Raw genomic sequence first — 18,280 nt, forward strand, 5'->3', positions numbered from 1 at the left:
CAATCCCCATGAGGCAATACCAATTAGAATTTTATCAAAGTCATCCTTACAGCAATAATGATAATCCTTTAGCATTTATGTGGATTAGGTCTCTGTTTTATTCTACTAATGAATACTCTAGAGGGGCCTGGGCAATTTTACAGAACAAATTAACCTTAGAGTATAACCATTTAAAGTTTTCATTATACTGGACACCTGCAAACTGTACTGGGTTTAAATGCAATTTAATAGACCCTTTTAGGCCTGTTTTAAAGAATACTAAAGAGAGTATGAATATGATTATATTTAAAATATAATAGCAATAATGTTTTTAATAGCATTTTCAATAAATATCAGATGTGCTAAGTATGAAGTATCGGTTTTGAAGTGCAGTGAACAAATTCAAGTAATTCCTGCTTCTGAAATTTGAAATCCAAAGTTTTCGAAGTACTGAAATTTGAAATCTGCTATCTTTCAGAAGTGAACTTCATTTTCTGTTCCACTCTTCTATGCATCATGCAGAAGATGATTATCCTAGAAATTATACACATTTTGTATTCCAGAATTTCTATTATAAAAAATATCAAGGCCAACAGGTCAAGGGAGTTGATCCTCCCTCTCTACTCTGCCCTGCCCAAGTCTCACCTGGAGTATCCACTTCTGGGCTTCCTGGTACAGGAAAGACAGGGATCTCCTAGAGACAAAGATGATAAAGGGCCTGTAGCATCTCTCCTATGAGGAAAGGCTGAAAAACTAGGTCTGTTCAGTCTTGAGAAAAGAAGACTCAGAGGGGATCTGATTAATATTTATAAGTATCTTAAGTGTGGGATGGAGGGAATCATACGATCATAGAATGGTCTGGGTTGAAAAGGACCTCAAAGATCATCTAGTTTCAACCCTCCTGCCATAGGCAGGGTCTCCAACCACGAGACCAGGCTGCCCAGAGCCACATCTAGGTTGAGATATGGCCAACATCTTTCCAGCAGTTCCTACAGGGACATGACTAGAGGAAGCAGCCACAGACTGGAGCACAGGAAGTTTGCAGCAATATGCGAAGGAACTTCTTCACAGTAAGGGTGACAGAGCACTGGAACAGACTGCCCAGGGAGGTTGTAGATTCTTCTCCTCTGGAGATATTGAAGACCAACCTAGACACCTACCTGTGCAGCTTGTTGTAGGGGGGCAGCTTTGCGGGAGGGCTGGACAAACCTGGACAGAGAGAGCAGAAGAGCAGCAGTAAATTGAGAAGTTATTTGGTATTCTGTTTTTAACTACCAGGTCTACTCTGAAAATGATGCCTCTCACTTCATTATATCAGCCCACATCATCAGAGGCACATGTTGGTAGTAGGGCAGTAGATGTTGACTGTTTCCACCAATATTCCATTACATTTTGTTGCCATGTGACAGATGGCAGCAGAGGAGCAGTCTGACAAATTGGCATCTGACATGCAAGAGCAGATAAAGTAAGAGTGTGTTGTTCAATTTCTCCATGAGAAAAAATGGCAGACATTAAACATTCAGTGTTGATGTTTGGTCTCCTTGACGTTCAGTGAATATGAGCACAGCGAGGTGGTGGATGGTGCATTTTAGCAATAGTGACACAAGCCTTGTTCCAGACAGCCATGTACAGATGTCATACCACAAAATGAAGAGTGTTTCAATGAGCTCATCCATGTGAATTGGTGGATTATGAACAGGGAACTTGTATACAGACCTTAATATCAGCTTCAATGCATTGGAAATGATGATGGCAGTTTTGGAATAGTGCGAAGTTTGTGCTGGGTGGGTCCTGCAAATGCTCTCACATAAATAACACAAATAAATAGGAGGCATTACTTTTGGAGTGAGCTACAAATTTGTATCCCCAAGCTCCTCTAAATTGAAATAATAATAACAAATTTGACAGAGTCTCTTCCTTATCTCATTATGCTACAATTACAGCATACTCTAGTGCCAAGACCCAGAAATGATTCATTTACATTATTCATCAGTCTAAGCTTTTGCCTCTAGAACTAAATGCAAACCCAGGCTAAATACCTCAGATGTTGCCTGCATGGCTATTAGTCTCACATTAATTCAAATGTGAAAATAATTTGGACTTTATTTCAGCCATAACAGTTAAATAAATGGACCTTCTTTCTGAGTAGTTTCAGACAGCTTTCAAAATCTGAAACAGCTTTTTTGAATATGACCAGATCCTGGTTCATCCAGAAAGCTTGCTGGCAACATTACATTACAGGCAGATTTGCTCCTCTTTGGTTAACCTGAGGTAGAAAATATGACCACAACCTGAAAGCAAGTTGTTTTGTGTTTCTTTATAATTTCTTTCAGAGCATAAATATAGTAATATATTTGATGTCAAATTAAATAAGAATATTATCATAAATTAATTTAATGTAATGCCAGAGGCTGTTTTGAAAAGTTTGATGACGATACTAAACTGGGAGATGCTGTTAACTCCGCCAGTGGAAAGGCAGAGAGTTCTAGACAAATTAGAGAGCTGGATACCAACAAAATGAAGTTTAACAAGAATCAGTGTTGCATTTCTGCACCTGGGAAGGGACAACCCTGGCTATACATACAGACTGGGGGGGTTGAGATGCTGGAGAAAAGCCCCTGTGAAAGGGATTTGGGGGTCTTGGTCCACAGCAAGTTGAACGAGTCAACAATGTTGGCATTTTTGCTTAGGCCTGAAAAAAATTTCTCTGATCTCACAGATTTTTTTTTCAGTTTGTAAACACATAGACAGACTTTTGCTTATAGGAGCAAAATAAACAATTATGCCAATTTTTTAACCATATTCTATTTTTTATTTATTAAATACGTGCTACAAATTTAAGATGTATTTTAATTAAGAATTAATGTCTATTAATCAATGTCTACTGCTTATGTTGTTATTTTCAACGTATTTTATCACTGCTGATATCCTCTGCTTCTGCTGAAATGGAACTGCTCTTTCTTTCTTGATCCACCCAGCACAGAGTGATGCAACAGTTGTGATTTTATGAATGTATAGAAATTTGTAGCTAAGAAGAACTGAAGTTTGAGTCAGATTATTCTTACATGTTGGTCATCTTTGTGACTAATGTAATATACAAGTTCTAATAGAGACACGGCATAGTTAGTTCAGATACTGTGACATGAAGAGGGAACACCTAAGAAATAGGTGCAATTGCTGTACGGATATGTCATGGAGGTAATTAGGGCGGTGCAACAATAAAAACAGACATACAATCTGAAACTTATTTGCTAGGCAGAATGGGTATAGTGGGAAGAGAGCAACGTCTTACACCCCAATCTTCCTATAGCATCCAAACACTTCACACTCAGACACAATTTACCAAGGTTTACATCTCTGCAGTTCATTTGAGATAGCCAGTGTACTGCTCAAATATTTAATGCTCAAAATTTTTAAGACTGATGTTCCAAAAGATTAAATAGAATTGTGACAGCAAGTACATGAAAAGCCAAACAAGATCTTAAGCAGTCTATAAATTAATGGCAGACTGCATCTGAGGACAGCTTTCTCTAGCTGTTCCAATGGTAAAGCACTAGGTCAGTTACCATCCTTGCCACATCCTTGGAAACATCCAAGGTGAGGATGGACCAAACTCTGAGCAACATGATCTAACTGTAGACATCCCTATTCGTTACAGAGGAGCTGGACTAGATGGCATTCAACGAACCCTTTCAACTCAAAAGATTCTGTGATTTGAGTTCTGGCTGCTATCCTGGCCTCTGAACATAGCTCATGCTGGAGTTCAACCACAAAACCACATTCCCCATAATCCCAAGAAACTCATTCTTAAAATTGCATTTATTTTAAGATTAGATTGTGGGTATGAACCACCAATGCTAGTTACATGACCCCAGGCCAATTTATTTTACTTTCCACATTTCTAAAACCAGCCAGTGCTTATTTTTTAAGTTACTATCACCTTCTGGTTTCCCATCTGAAATGTGCTGCAAAGATATAAAGTTTCTAGACATTCCAGCATTCAAAGAAAAAATTGAATTTAGACAAAGACAGAAAATCAAGCAAAATATATGTTTGGTCTGAGTATGCTGGAATCAAATTTCTTAATTAATGTTTTTAAATTTACACCTTGAGCTTGCTTAAATTTCTTGCAGGTACAATGGTAAGATCCTCTGTTACTGTATTTTATAGTCACTCATTAAATAATCCCATCTGCCTGAAGCAATATCTACTACAGGAATAAAGTGATTATCCATTGTTGCCTGATTTGCACTTCCTCCAAATCTAATGAATTTAAATGCATAGTTGGTGCAAAATAACACCATAACATTAAGTAACTCATTTAAATATGTAAGTCATTTAAATATGTTCATATAGTATCTACAATTCAAACTGATATGTTTTTTTATATAAAATCTGGTCATTTAATGGAGCATGAAAAAGCAGTTTGAAATAAAATGAGAAAAAAATACATTAAAGTATGGCTTTTAAAGTGACTTGAAGGTACAGAGGACTAGCAGTGAATGAGAATATATTATCTACAGGTCTACAAGTTATTTCACATTGTGTGTACATAGTGGTGATAAGCTTAAATGGCAGACAAAATTAACATTAAAATTATATGAAAAAATAAAAAAGACAAATTTTAACTTTAAGCTTGCAATACTGAGAAGTTTAGATTCTCTGAAACAGCATGCAATAAATTTTCACCTAGCTAGCTGACCTTGTTTTGAGAGTGATTGTTTTTAGGTGTTAGATTTCATGATCATTCTGGAAGCCAGTTTGAAAATCCAAGTTCCTTCTATTTTTGATATTATTTGTTAGCAATGGAAGCTATTGTCTAGATCTCTAGGCTCAGGGGTGGAGTAGCATAATCCCACTGAAACAGTGCCAATCAAATGGAGCAGCAGTGCAACTCATGCAAAATCCAGTTCTGGGAAGCGAGGGGCATAGAGCCCACCTGTGTAGGGCAGGAGTGAGGTGGAGAAAAAGACTAAAACTTATTATTGTTTTACAATACTATTAGCGCTGTTCCAGTTAAACAATTGCTTCAAGAAGTTTCGAAAATCATGTACAATATAGTGAATCATCATTTAATAAAAAAGAGCAACACAGATGACCATAGCCTAAATTCTATATAACAGGAACTAAAGTTGGGATAAATTGTTTTGATAAGCCACAGTAAGTGAAAAATCTGTTCTAAATGTAAGCATAGATGTAAAAGGCACATAGGAGACTCTTTAATAATTTCTCAGGATACCAGAGGGGAATGAAAGGAGAAAAGATTTAGGTTTCGCTTGTAATAGTTATGGGTATCAGGTACACCTCCGGAGCACTTCCTCTTAAGTATTGTGCTTTCTGGTAATGGAACAAAAAAGATCACTTCACAGTTAAATGGAAAGTATTGCATTACTGAAATGTTAAATCAGATTATTTTGAGAGATGATCAGATACGTGTATCATAGAATCATAGAATCCAATAGAATGGATAGAAAGGGACTTTAAAGATCATCTAGCTCCAATCACCCTGCCAGGTTACCCAGGGTCCCTTCCAACCTGACTTTAAATGCCTATAGGGATGGAACAACCACAGCTTTCTTGGGCAGCCTGTGCCAGTGCCTCACCACCCTCCAAGTAAAAAATTTCCACCTAATACCTAACTTAAATCTTCCCTCTTTTAGTTTAAAATTATTTCTCCTTATCCTACCACTACCAAACTATGTAAAAAATCAATCTCCCTCCTGTTTGTAAGCTCTCGTTAAGTGTTGGAATGCCACAATTGGATCTCCCCTCTCTTCTCCCGACTTTTGAAACTCTATTACATCAGCCTTTCTTCATAGGAGAGGTTCTCCATCCCTTCAATCATCTTCATGGCCTTCCTCTGGACCCACTCCAACACTGCTATGTCTTTCTTGGTCTGGGGTCTCCAGGTTTGGACACAGTATTTCAGATGAAACCTCATGAGGGCAGAAAAGAAAAGGATGATCCCCTCCCACACCCTACTGGCCAACCTTCTTTTGACACAGACCAGGATACTGTTGGCCTTCTGGGCCACTAGTGCATCACAAATCTCAGTGAGATAGTGAAAAAGGCCTGAATTTACAGTTCAAATCCTAGTTCAAGCACTGCATACCTGTATACAGGAGTATTCCCCAACAGGATAAAGAAAAATTCTTCACATCAAATTATACAACTACATTGCTTTTCTATATCCATTTATGAAACTAAATAACCTCTCCAATATTATTCCAGGAGTTTTATAATTAAATTTTAGTGAATACTTTAAGCAAAGCCTGTAGTCAATCATTTACATTTTGTTATCACTGGCTTTGGATTTTGTTTTTAATTTATTTGGATATAGCAGCTGATGTACTCTTGGAGTAAGAATCACATTTCTTACCAAAATGTTAATGCTTCAAAGTGTTATTTAACATACAGGAGGATTTTGTCAATCCTGGAGAGACACAAAAGAAGAGCATTCATGAAGAGCTTAAAAATTTAAGAAAAATAGTCTATCAGTCAACATATTCATATGTAATATTATTTATTTTCTACACACTCTGTTTTCTGTAAGTAAATGGTATTCAAAAGATGAGTTAGGGAAATGCTTTATTTACAAGATAACGTTTATGGCTTTCACCAGCTGCTTTGCTTATGTTGTACTATGAAGACGGTGGAAACTGTAATATTAAAGCATAAAGTGTTCTTTAAACCTACAGAGAACTTTAAATGGCATTTTTCCTGCTAAAGCATAATGAACAGGAAATGAACTTGCTGCAGCTGAATTTCAGACACAAATTTTCTCTATTAAAAGAAGTAAAGGGAAAAATTTACTCTGTATTTTCATTGAACACATAGAAGAACAAAGGAGAACTAAGCTATTAAAAGTACATACATAAAAATATGCATTACTTTCGCAGTCCTCATTTGTTGAAGGCCCTAGATTAAACAAGTTCAATGCTGGTCAAAGCTACAGACTAGTACCAGTGTTAGAGGCTGTCCTAGATCAGCACGACTGCTATTCCCACTTCTTTAAAGTTTTCTTTGCACAGGTGTGAAGGACTTTATTATCCTGTTTCAGCTTTCTTCAAATCATCATATTTTTGTTTACTAGATTGTACACATATATGGCTCTGCTTGAAATGGCCAACTATATTTGACATGTCCAGTTACCCAGGGTTAGCCTAGTATTAGTTAAATCTATGCAATAGATGGTTAACACTTAATTCTTCACTTTTATGGACCTTATGCTGTTTTTAAAGTACAGCTTCTTTCATAGTGAAGTAGATCCTAATCTTACATTCCTTAGCAAAAATATGAGGTTAAGCTAGTGAACTTTAATGAAGTCTTTGCATAAATTTTCCCTGCCTGACCCGTATTATTTGATTGTTCTTTAAGAGTATCTAAGTATTTGACCAAAACAAAAAAACAACCAGAGAACAAAACAAAACCAAAACAGAAAAAAAAAATGTGGGGGAAAAAAAAAATAAACAAAACAACAGAAAGGAAAAAGAACAACACAACTTTTAGGTGTTTTGAAAGCACCTATAGATAAAACCCATGGAGAAATAGCTTACAAATCTATCTCTGATTAAAACTGTAGTTGCTGATTCAACACACTCAGAAAACACCCAGAATAGCTGTTGTTTCTTACAAGCTTGTGGGTCTCATTAAATACCAGTATATTCTCCCGCTAGAATTCACATGTTGAACACTGAATTTGTAAATATCCCTGGTCAAGGATTGTTTATTCTGATCTATCTGCCATAATATATCAACATCATACTAGTTTCTTTTCATGAGAACAATTAGATTTAATCGTTTATTGCCTCAATTACAACTCCAAACCAATTGGGAACTAGTACCAGAACTTACTCTTTGTATGCATAAATGGAAACAAAGGAGACATTCTCATATGTGTCAGTGAAGCCATGACTTGAAAATATTGGATCAAATCACCTTAACTTCATGTCCATGTAGACTGAATTTAATCAATTTAATCAGTTTTAGTAAAAATCCATTATCCTATAAAGATGTCAATAGCAAGAAAGGTGTCTGACAGGTCTGTATAGGTTGTTGACCACTACATCTAGTTTGCAGGAGGTAATGTATTGCTTTTTGTATTCTGAGCCACTGAAAATCTCCCAGCACAAAAGAACCTGATGCTCCTAAGACATTATAATAATATTTCTGCAGAAAAGGAAAAAAAAACCCACAGACTTGAAGACGTGGATATTCATGTCTCCTTGTACAGAAGGCAACAAGAAATGGGACCACTGTGCCTGCACTATTCTACCCTCAGAAAATTTATGCTTTTGTTCAACTACATTTGTGTGTGTGGTTATTCTTGTACACAGGTGCTTACAAAGATATATACTAGCAATATGTGATTTGCTGCCCCACATATACAAGATAGATAAGAGTCACCACATATTTGAATAATTAATCACTGAAAAAACTGGAATTCACTGCAATATCACTACATTCAAAGATTATAGCATCATTCTTTCAGACTACAGTATCTCAGTAAATCTTCTAAACTGCACCTTTCTACAAGCATCAGTCTTAAATTTCAAGTGCTAAGTTTAAGAATTAGCTGCAAGGCAATACTATGTACCTTACCTAACAGAGAATATAATTTTTTTTAAGAATTACGTAATTCAGTTCAAACCAATTTCATCACTAGATATTTATATAACATGAATGGATGAAAATATGTCTGAATGAAGATTAGATTTCTTCATGAGAAATGTTATGAGTTTATATTCTTTTGATAAAATATTATGTTCGCTTGTTTGTTTTCCCAGTGAAATTATCAGTGAAGTAGAATTCAATTGAGCATCTCTCTGCCATACAGATCAGATTCTAGAGGTTACATTTTAAGGTATTACTTCAGAGATCATTTACTTTGCTAGTCATCTTCAAAGATTAGTCATGTACTGTTGTCATCTACTCAAGTTATTACTTTTTTCAAGTAGTTCTAATAAAATTTGCACAAAAGAGCAAACCAACAGAAATTTATTATTTTGACACTAGCTTCCCACTGCACACGCTCAAGTTTTGAACTTCTCTGATAGTTTTCCCAGCCAGTGGAAATTGTTGCTCAGAATACTTTTTCTAATGAAAAAGATTTTCAATTATTTTTATGAATACAATGAATTAATATTTAATATTTCTGGTTTCTTTTGTGTAAATATAATGATAATTATGTTTGGAAACTTAAAGTTTTCAAGTTATGATTCAATATAAATAATTAGTTTTCCTAACTGACAGCGTTGTTTTCAGTTTCTGGTGAAAAATAAGTTTACATTTATTCTGGTTGCCAAGACAACAATGTGGATTGGTTGACATCTCACAGAATATTCTGGGAACCTTTCATCATTTTGCAGTCTGAGTTTACTTGATAGAAAGGGTCATTATTTTGAATTTCTTAGCTTTTTAATTTGTTTTTAAAGAGACTATTTTTAAATGCTCTTGGGAAAATGTAATTTGATGTGAAGAATCTAGTGAAAAGTGAAAATATATTATGGCACACCCTGTGAGCAGTGTTTTTCTGTTCTTAAGCAGTTCAGTTTTAGCAATCTGACATAATTATCACTGTATCTTTTAAAACAGTGGCAAAAGAGTAACATTCGGTGTCATACTCATTTTAACCAGATTTATTAGAGAAGTTAAACTTTAAATACAGTAATGAAAATCCCCTTAATTGAAGCAGTGAGAACCAGAATCTGACACAGGCATTAAGGGAAGTACTCATTAAAATCTGACCAAAAAAACCCCAAATTCAAAATCCAAGAAGGCCAATGTTGGCTTGAATCACTATAACTTAAATATTTAGAATGATATATAATTTAAGAGGCTTTAATAAATCAATTCAGAAAGCAGAAAAAAAACTGTTACTTAACTGCTACTTTCACTGTGGTTATTCTGCACTTGTAATAGCAGATTTAGATGTGTTAGCATGTACTGGTATTGAGAAATTTTGGATTCTAGAAGCAGATCCACAAAGGTGTCAACACGGTGGTGTTAAAAAACTGCATAAAACATCTTGTGTGCTGAAGGGAACAATGTATTACATGGAAGTTTTAAGAAGCATGGAGGAGATTTACAACAGATTCCATCATGAACTGGTCAATAGAAAATGAAAAAGAAGAATGGATCTTAAACACTATGCCATTCAGGGTCTATAAACTCAGTTCTGAGGTGTAAGAAGAGGTCATTGTCAGACTTGGATTACTAGTATGATAACCTCTTCTCAGGCTGGATGTGTAACCCCTTCCTTTTTTAAAAGTGAGAAGGGCATCTCTTTTTCTTTTAATATTTTGTGTGGTTGTGTCATTGACTTTTTATGTATCAGATCAGAGATCAGACCATTGAAACAAGAAGTAAAAAATCTGGATTCTGTGCCGTTGTCAGCTTTAAAGAAGAGGATTTAGTCTATTCATGGTGCCTTCTCCTTTGGTACTGAACTGCGCCATCCTGGGATATATTTCAAGACCTAAGGGATCAGGAGGAGAAAAGTAGGGGGATGAAAGAGCCTGGAGATCTGAGGCACAGGCCTGGCAGAACAGAGCCTCTGGCTCCAGCTCCATGTCAAGGCTGTTTTATGTTTTTCCTTTAATAACTGCTCAATGTCAATTGCATTATATGAACCTTCTGTTCTTGTGGATAGTTTCCAAAAGTAACAGGGTTTTCACAGTGCTCAGAAGTCAGATAAAAAATATCAGAATTATACTGTAGCAGGAACAATAAAGAATATAAGTAGTGAATATAAACAAATGAAAAATAGAATAAAATAAAATAAAATGGGGGAAGGGGGGTTAGAAAGAAAAGACTTTCCATTCAGAGAAAGGGAAGTAAAAGAATGGAAAGGAACAGGGAGAAGAGAGAGAAAGGAGGGAGAAGGAGAGGAGAAAGTAGAAAAGTGAAAGTAGAAGAGGAGAGAATAAGGAGAAAGAAGGAAGAGAGGAGAAGGTGGACATACTGCTTGTAAACAAAATGGAGTGTTGTTATAGTAGAGGCTCTACCTGCCTGGAAATATTTAACCTAAAGACTAGAGACAGGGCTCCTTATTTCAACTTATAAGCTACATTTATAATTATAAATGTATTCCTTATTGACCATGGTAATTATGCATTGTTTTGTACAGTTCATATGTCATATTTTACCACTGAATTTTGAATGCAAGAAAAAACAGATAATTTATTTATCTTTATTTTCATCCAAGACCACTTTCTCTTTCACACTATAACTATGCTTACAACTGCTGATACAGCATTTCATCCTAATGTACTAAACAATCTAACAATAATCAATCTAAGTATAAAAAAAATGTCTGAGGTGGTTTAGACCCATGTGCACTACCTGTTGGTAGTGAATCTTATTTCCAGCACCAGCATCTTTATAGGTGGAATTTCAGAAAAGTTGTTACTGTGTATAAAATTGATGTATGAGCAAGGTTTAGCTAAATGATTCCCTTACAGAACTGGAATTGTGGCCATTAGTTGAACTTGCACTACAAATCTGATGCTTCACATACTGGCTGAAAGAATTACAATAAAAAAATACTTTAGGCAATTAATTTTTTACTCACACTCTAAATCACCAAGTTTTCCACAATTTAAAAACCATTTGTTGGCATGGAAACATCAGCTTAATTAAAAATGGATTAAGCTAATTAACCTAAAACATACCATTGTGTTTGATTTAGAACACATCAGAAGAAACAGAACATTTTTCAGTATCATTTTGTCTCATACATATTGGAAATGTTTAGCTTACATGAAAAATTTGAATGCCTGATGTGCCTGAGCTATCTCACAAAGATAAGATACTGTTAACAAGTAAAGTTAAAGGTTCGTGTTTCAGCAAGGGTGGGCTCTGTGTGTATACGTATTACCTATCCTTCACCATAGTTTGCTTTCTAATTGTCCATAAGACACCAGTATGAGATGCATCCTCTTCTTTAGTAGTTGAAAATTTTCTTTCAAACTTGATGAGTTGTAATACAGGAAATTGAGTTAAATGGAAAATGAAAGTACATAATAGCAAGATGACTCATACTGTTCTGCCAGTTTGTTAAATTAAAATATGACAGTAGAAAACAGTAGAGTAGAAAACATTTAACTAAATACTGTCCCTGAGAACTGAACTTTAAAGTCCCAAAACTTCTTGTTCATAGTTACCTTTCCCCCTTTCTTCCCATCATGCTATATAATTTTCCAGTTGTATTAAGGCCAAAAAGTAGTTTCGTATATGCAATTTTTATTTCATTTGAGTGGCTCTAGATAGCAGCAGTAGTTTTCAGAGGAAATATTAAAAGTTGCACTCAGTGTATAACATTATACCAATAGTTACACTAGCGTTACATCATGGATCTACACGTTACTTAGTGCAAGTCTGGCCAGTTTCTGAATTACTCACCATTAACTTCAATTGGAAGGTTAACATTTAATGCACTCTGCAGCCTGCTCTTCATAAAAACAGACTTCTGCTGTGTTGCCCCTCTGAGTCTCTCTGCAAGGGCGAAAGAATAAAAACCTTGTAGTCAGGAGCAATCTGAGCTTAGAGACAGATTTTTTTTTTTCTTTCTGTCTTTTTACTCTTTTTAACACTATAGAATGAATTAAAATTAGAGATGGTTTGTAGATTTTTTCCAATATGAAGCAACAGTTCTTTGTAATAGAAATTCTTCATTCAAATACAGAACTTAGGTAATACCAAAATGTTGCATCTCTGGCATATGACACGACCATAAATGTGGAGTAGAAAAACAAATGTCTCAGTGCTGCTTGAATTCTTGGATTTCGCTCCTCAGTGCTTCTCACTGTTATTCCCAGCTGGAGACTGAAGAAGATAGAAGACTGAAATCCCATTTAAAAAACATAAATATTGCAGTGCTCTCTTGGGTGGTTATAGATGCTTGTCCTGAAACACTAGAGTTTCAGTTCCTGCAGAATGTGAAAGATCTATTTTATTGAGCACCTCAGTGTCAGACTTGCCATTCAGCCCTTAATGTGGCACATAGTGAATGCTGCTATGCCTGGCAGGTGGCCTGAGGGTTCCCTGTCAGCATTTTTGTCATGCGCTGAAGGAACATGAAAACTGCTCATACAATTCTGATAACTTTGAACACTTAAATAATTCTCTGAGTTTCCACTTAAAATACAAATACATAGTGGCCTTTCAGAAAACTTATTTTAAAAAGATTTTATTTCTATATCTGTCGTTGTGAAAAGGCATCAATAGTCAAAACAATTTAAACCTATGTTGTCTCTCTGTTACCATCAGGCTTCACAACATTACCATTTCTAAGAGTTTGTTTCACAATGAAGAAAGAAAAAAAAAAAAAAAACTGTCTTCTTTTATGGCCTAAAAAGAGTATGATAAATACCTAAATATCTGTTATGTTCACTATAATATACCCTCCAAAATGGTGACTAAAAAGTGATTTGATTTTGAGCCTTAAGGCTTAAAGCAAACAATTAAACAAAAAGACAGAACAAATGAACAAACAAACCCTATGGAAATACTGCATATTCTGTCCACGAGGTGAAAGCATAACTTATTTTGATATGGATGTGTAAATGGATACGTATGTTCAATGTACTCTCAGCAGAACATGTAATAGAATTTGGTGTTATAAAAAGAAATAAGGTGAAATTTAAAACAACAAAATGCATGCTGTACCATTCCTGTAAGTTCTTGCAGCTTCTGAGATCTTCACAGGAAGACAGTATTTGTTTCGGAAATGCTTGTGTTACATCAGTTCAGTGTGAGAACTCTTTCTTCACGCTTTTGTTCATTGAGTGTAAAAAATTGTAGAGCTGCAGATCTCATTTAGGTCATAGCTACTGTTATTGATAAGATATTTTCCTCAAAGGAAACGTACAAACAATCTTGTGGTAGAGTGAAAAAGCAAAGTTACTGCAAGTGCACAATAAAAAATAATTTGGCTATACAGGAGTATTCCATACTCATCAAAGGTAGAGGTGGAATGCATTATATTCACACACTTCTCAGCAAAAATAGGAAAACCTGGGAAAGAATCACATCTCCAGGTTTATTTATTTCCTCTTTTCTGTCAGTACTAAGCTTGAAGGCAAGTTTTCTTATTTGGGTTAGATAGCCATTTAAGTCAGTTATGTTTTTTGTTCATACCTTGATGAATCACTTGCCCTAGATCTACACTTGATAATTATAAATGAAGATATAAGAGGGGGTTAGTATACTCACTCTTTCAAAATTTTATTAATAATCTCAGAATATTAATATAAAGATTAAGTAAAACCTCTTGCATACGTAGGAACAAACTCTGGTCCCCATGAAGAATCAAAATTCCATTGTTATCCAGGGCAGTACAATTTAATTCTCAGTCACTTCAGACAGGAAATAGATCACAATAAAAATAAAAATGTTTTCTAATCCATAAAACCTGGTCAGAAACTAGATATTATGCACATTTCTCTTTTTGAGGTGAGTGATTTGCAAAGACAGCCTCAAGGAGAAGACACAATTTTGCCAGAAGCTCGTTATCCGATGTCAAAGCAAATTTGATGTTTTGTATGTGGGGCTGACAACATTCAGGTTTTTTATGAAAAGACTGCATTTTCTACCACAGCATGCCTCAAATAAAATGTCACTGTGCAGAAGGAAGAGAAACATGCTCATAGTATTTTTAAGTATTTTTAATTTTTATTTTTAAGCTTCATTTAAAACCACATTAAACATGAAGATTACACTAATGTTTGTATCTGCGAGGATTTGCCTGCTTGCTTGCTTATTTTCTTCTCTTGGTTATGTCATGTACCCACTTCTGTGGTTGTGATACACATTTATGTTTTTGAAGAAGACAACAGGATAATCAAAATACACTGATGCAACTGTAAAATTTCATACAACTCTCATTTTGGCCTTGTTCTTTGATGACATATCTGACCATAATACTTTGCTTTTGATTTTATCATAACTTTATCTTGTTCCAATTTCAGGAGCTTTAAGCAAAACTCACAAGCATCTGAATGAAAAAAATACTAATTATCTTGTCTGCTCAAAGTATGTTAAAAGAAGCATTTACTATAAAAATTGAAAATCCTATAACTCCAGAAATTGAAATATGTATACACTGAATAAGTGGAACTGAATTTTAAAAGAATGCTAGCCTCTAACGTTGCTCAGTTATAATGATATAAAGAAGAAGTAGATATTTTTGTTTCTCTTATTATATAACTCACAACTCAATGAAATTAGTAAGAAATAACTTTTAGTAAGGTAAAATGATCTCTCTTCAATTTGCTATAAAGCTTTAGGATTCAAAGAGTAAGTATAATATCTACACAGTGATTTGGCAATTCACATTGTTTAGGCTGGAGTTCAAAGGCATATCTGGTTTTCATAACTCCTTGAGGATTCACATTCTGCTACTGATTTCTTCTAAGTAGTTTAATAACTGGAAAATGGCACTACAATCACATATTCCTTTCTCCTTTCCATTTGTGTTTTGAAGGGGAAAATGAATCACACACAGAAAAAGGAGTTTAGGAAACTGAGACTATCTACGTTATGAAGTAGTGTTCACTAAGGGAGCAGACCTAAAAAACAAAACAGAGAAATTTCTTCATATTTTGGAGTATTAAAGCTTTCTATTGAGCCAGGAAGAATGTCTTCCTCAATGTGCTGAGAAGAACAATTCTTTTGCAAATGACTATCACTATAAAGTCTAGTGATGAAGAAAAAGAAGTACCTTTAAATTGTAAACATATGAACAAATGAATAGTAAAGAACATCAGGAAGATTATTTCCCAATAACTATTTCGAGGGCCAGTGCAAAATTTTTATGTACTGCCCTATGTAAAGGCAAAAGGCAGAGAAAGTGACATATACATATTTACATCCGAAACTGGATTCACTGAGAGGGAATCTGACCTAGAGGAAAGTGGAAGGCAAATGGATGAGCCCGGGCTCAACTCAGTGGTGTGTAGCAACAGGACAAGTTGTAATGACCTAAAACTTGAGTATAGGATGTTCCGTAGTAACATATGGAAGAATTTCTTTACGGTAAAGCTAATGGAGCACTGGAACAGGTTGCCCAGAGAGGTTATGCAGTCTCCTATGGAGATATTCAATATCTGTCTGGACATCTGCCTGTGCAACTTATTGTACGGCACTTTCTTTCGTAGTGGATTTGGACTTGATGGTCTCTAAATGTCCTTTCCAAGTCCTCGATTCTGTAATTTTGTGATCTTTGTGTTCCCCTTCTGGGCCTGCTCAAACACATCCATGTCATCTTTGTGCTTTTGGCCCCAGAACTTGTTGCAGTATTCCAGGTGGAGACTTGCAAGATCATAGTAGAGGAGAACAATATCCTCTCTCAATTTGTTGGACATGTTTCTTTTTATGCAGTCAATATGATTGGCTCTCTGGGCTTTGAGTGCACATTACCAGCTCATGTTGTTTTATATTCAGTCTGTATTGATGTTTGAGACTGTCCTGGCCTGTTTGCAGGACCTTGCACTTGTTCTTTCTGAACATCATCGTTGTCTTAATAGCTGCCTAGTACTGGGATGTAATAGATAACATTTCTATGAGTTTCCCCATTCAGAGTGCATTCAGCACAGTGTGTCTCATTCTAACACATCTTAATACATCCAGTCCAGTTATCAAAATATTGGAAATATTTTATATTACATAAGCTATTACTGTAGCTTTAAAATTGCAAGTAAATTAGATAATTAACTTGAATACCATACTACAACTTCTTAAAATCTAGATTATCCAAAATAGCTTCTTTTTAATTAGTTCTTGGCAGACACAGCAGTTTTAATAGTAATTCCAAGACATATACCACTGAAGTATTTCAGCAATATGCAATACAGGACCTGCTGCAGCATCTGGTTCTGAAAAGCCTAAAGAACATTCTTGGGTAGCACTTAGATAAAAATACTCCTATCTGTTAGGAGCATGTACAAATATAATTTTGTAGTTTCCAGAATATTTAAATGCTATTCTGTACATTCCAGGCTAGTGAAAATACACTAACTTGCTTGAAAAATTATTATCGAGGTTTATACTAGTCACTGCATACTTCCACTGTGGTTTGCCACCATGTTATGTCCTCTCATAAGGTATGACTGTCTTTTCATAGTAGAAATCCAACAATACCAAGAGTTATTATCATGTTTAGCTTAGATCTTAGAAGAGAATGTTTGGATCAATGAAACTTGCCAAGTTTCATCAGTCTGCTTCAGTATTTTCATTCTATTTGTATGACCCAATTTTAGCTCATTGATGATAACACATTTTGATTTAAACGCTCTTAGATGTCAAGACAGTTTGGTTCAAAAATCCTGCTGAATTTATCTCATTTCACTGTTTCCTGATGTGATGTTCTTACAGATCAGCAAGTATAATAAGTTTTATCTTCACTGTTTTTCTGATCTAAAAGAAAGTTATTACCTCAAAATTGCCAAATATAACACTTAAATCTAGCCATTTCCTACTCGCATATGAATAATTAATTTCATGTGTCCTATGAGAATTCAAATCAGTTTTAAATTCACTTTTAACTTACCAAACATACTCTTTATTCCCCACTTTCATTTTAATTCACTCCAACTTTACATATGGGCATGATGCCCTATTAATGAGATACCAATTTTTTGGTAACAAACAAAACAAACAGAGAGAATATGAAAACATGATATTCCAAGAATAGATGTCAGTGCTCTGAAAACTGTCAAGTTTTGTAGATATCTTGTTAATTATTTTGTCATGACTACCCACTGCAAGAGCCTTAGCACATTCTTTTTCATTTGTAGATATCCTTAACATTAACACCTAATATTTCCAGTAAACATTGAGCTCTCTTCTGTCTTTTATTTGGAGAAATATTTGAAGCCTAGGGCTCTTGGACTGGCAATGAAATTAGATACAGGGAGTCTTAGGACTGTAAGTTTTAGCTGTAAACTTTGCAATTTTAAGTCTGAAAACGATCAAAGCAGTCTCAGGAGCATATTCTTTTGCATTTTAAATCCTGTTAGACACAGTCAATAACACTTCTTAATAAAGTTTTATAATTTATGTATATGCCATAGAAAGTGCCACTCAAGAGAACAGCAGAAATACAGAAAATAAAAAACTTAAACATACATTTATAAGAAAAAAGTCTTCTAGGAAAATTAAGAATGTTTATTATTTGATTAAAATTAGAATTAGTGTTTATTTTTCTTATAATCACAATTTCAGCTTCTGAGGAACTCAGAGTTTCATATCTGTTTGTTTGATACAGTTTAGCATAATTCATATCTGATATATTAATATGAAG

Source organism: Meleagris gallopavo, chromosome 4 (assembly GCF_905368555.1).
Source record: "Meleagris gallopavo chromosome 4, MGAL_WU_HG_1.1, whole genome shotgun sequence".
Classification (NCBI taxonomy): Eukaryota; Metazoa; Chordata; class Aves; order Galliformes; family Phasianidae; genus Meleagris; species Meleagris gallopavo.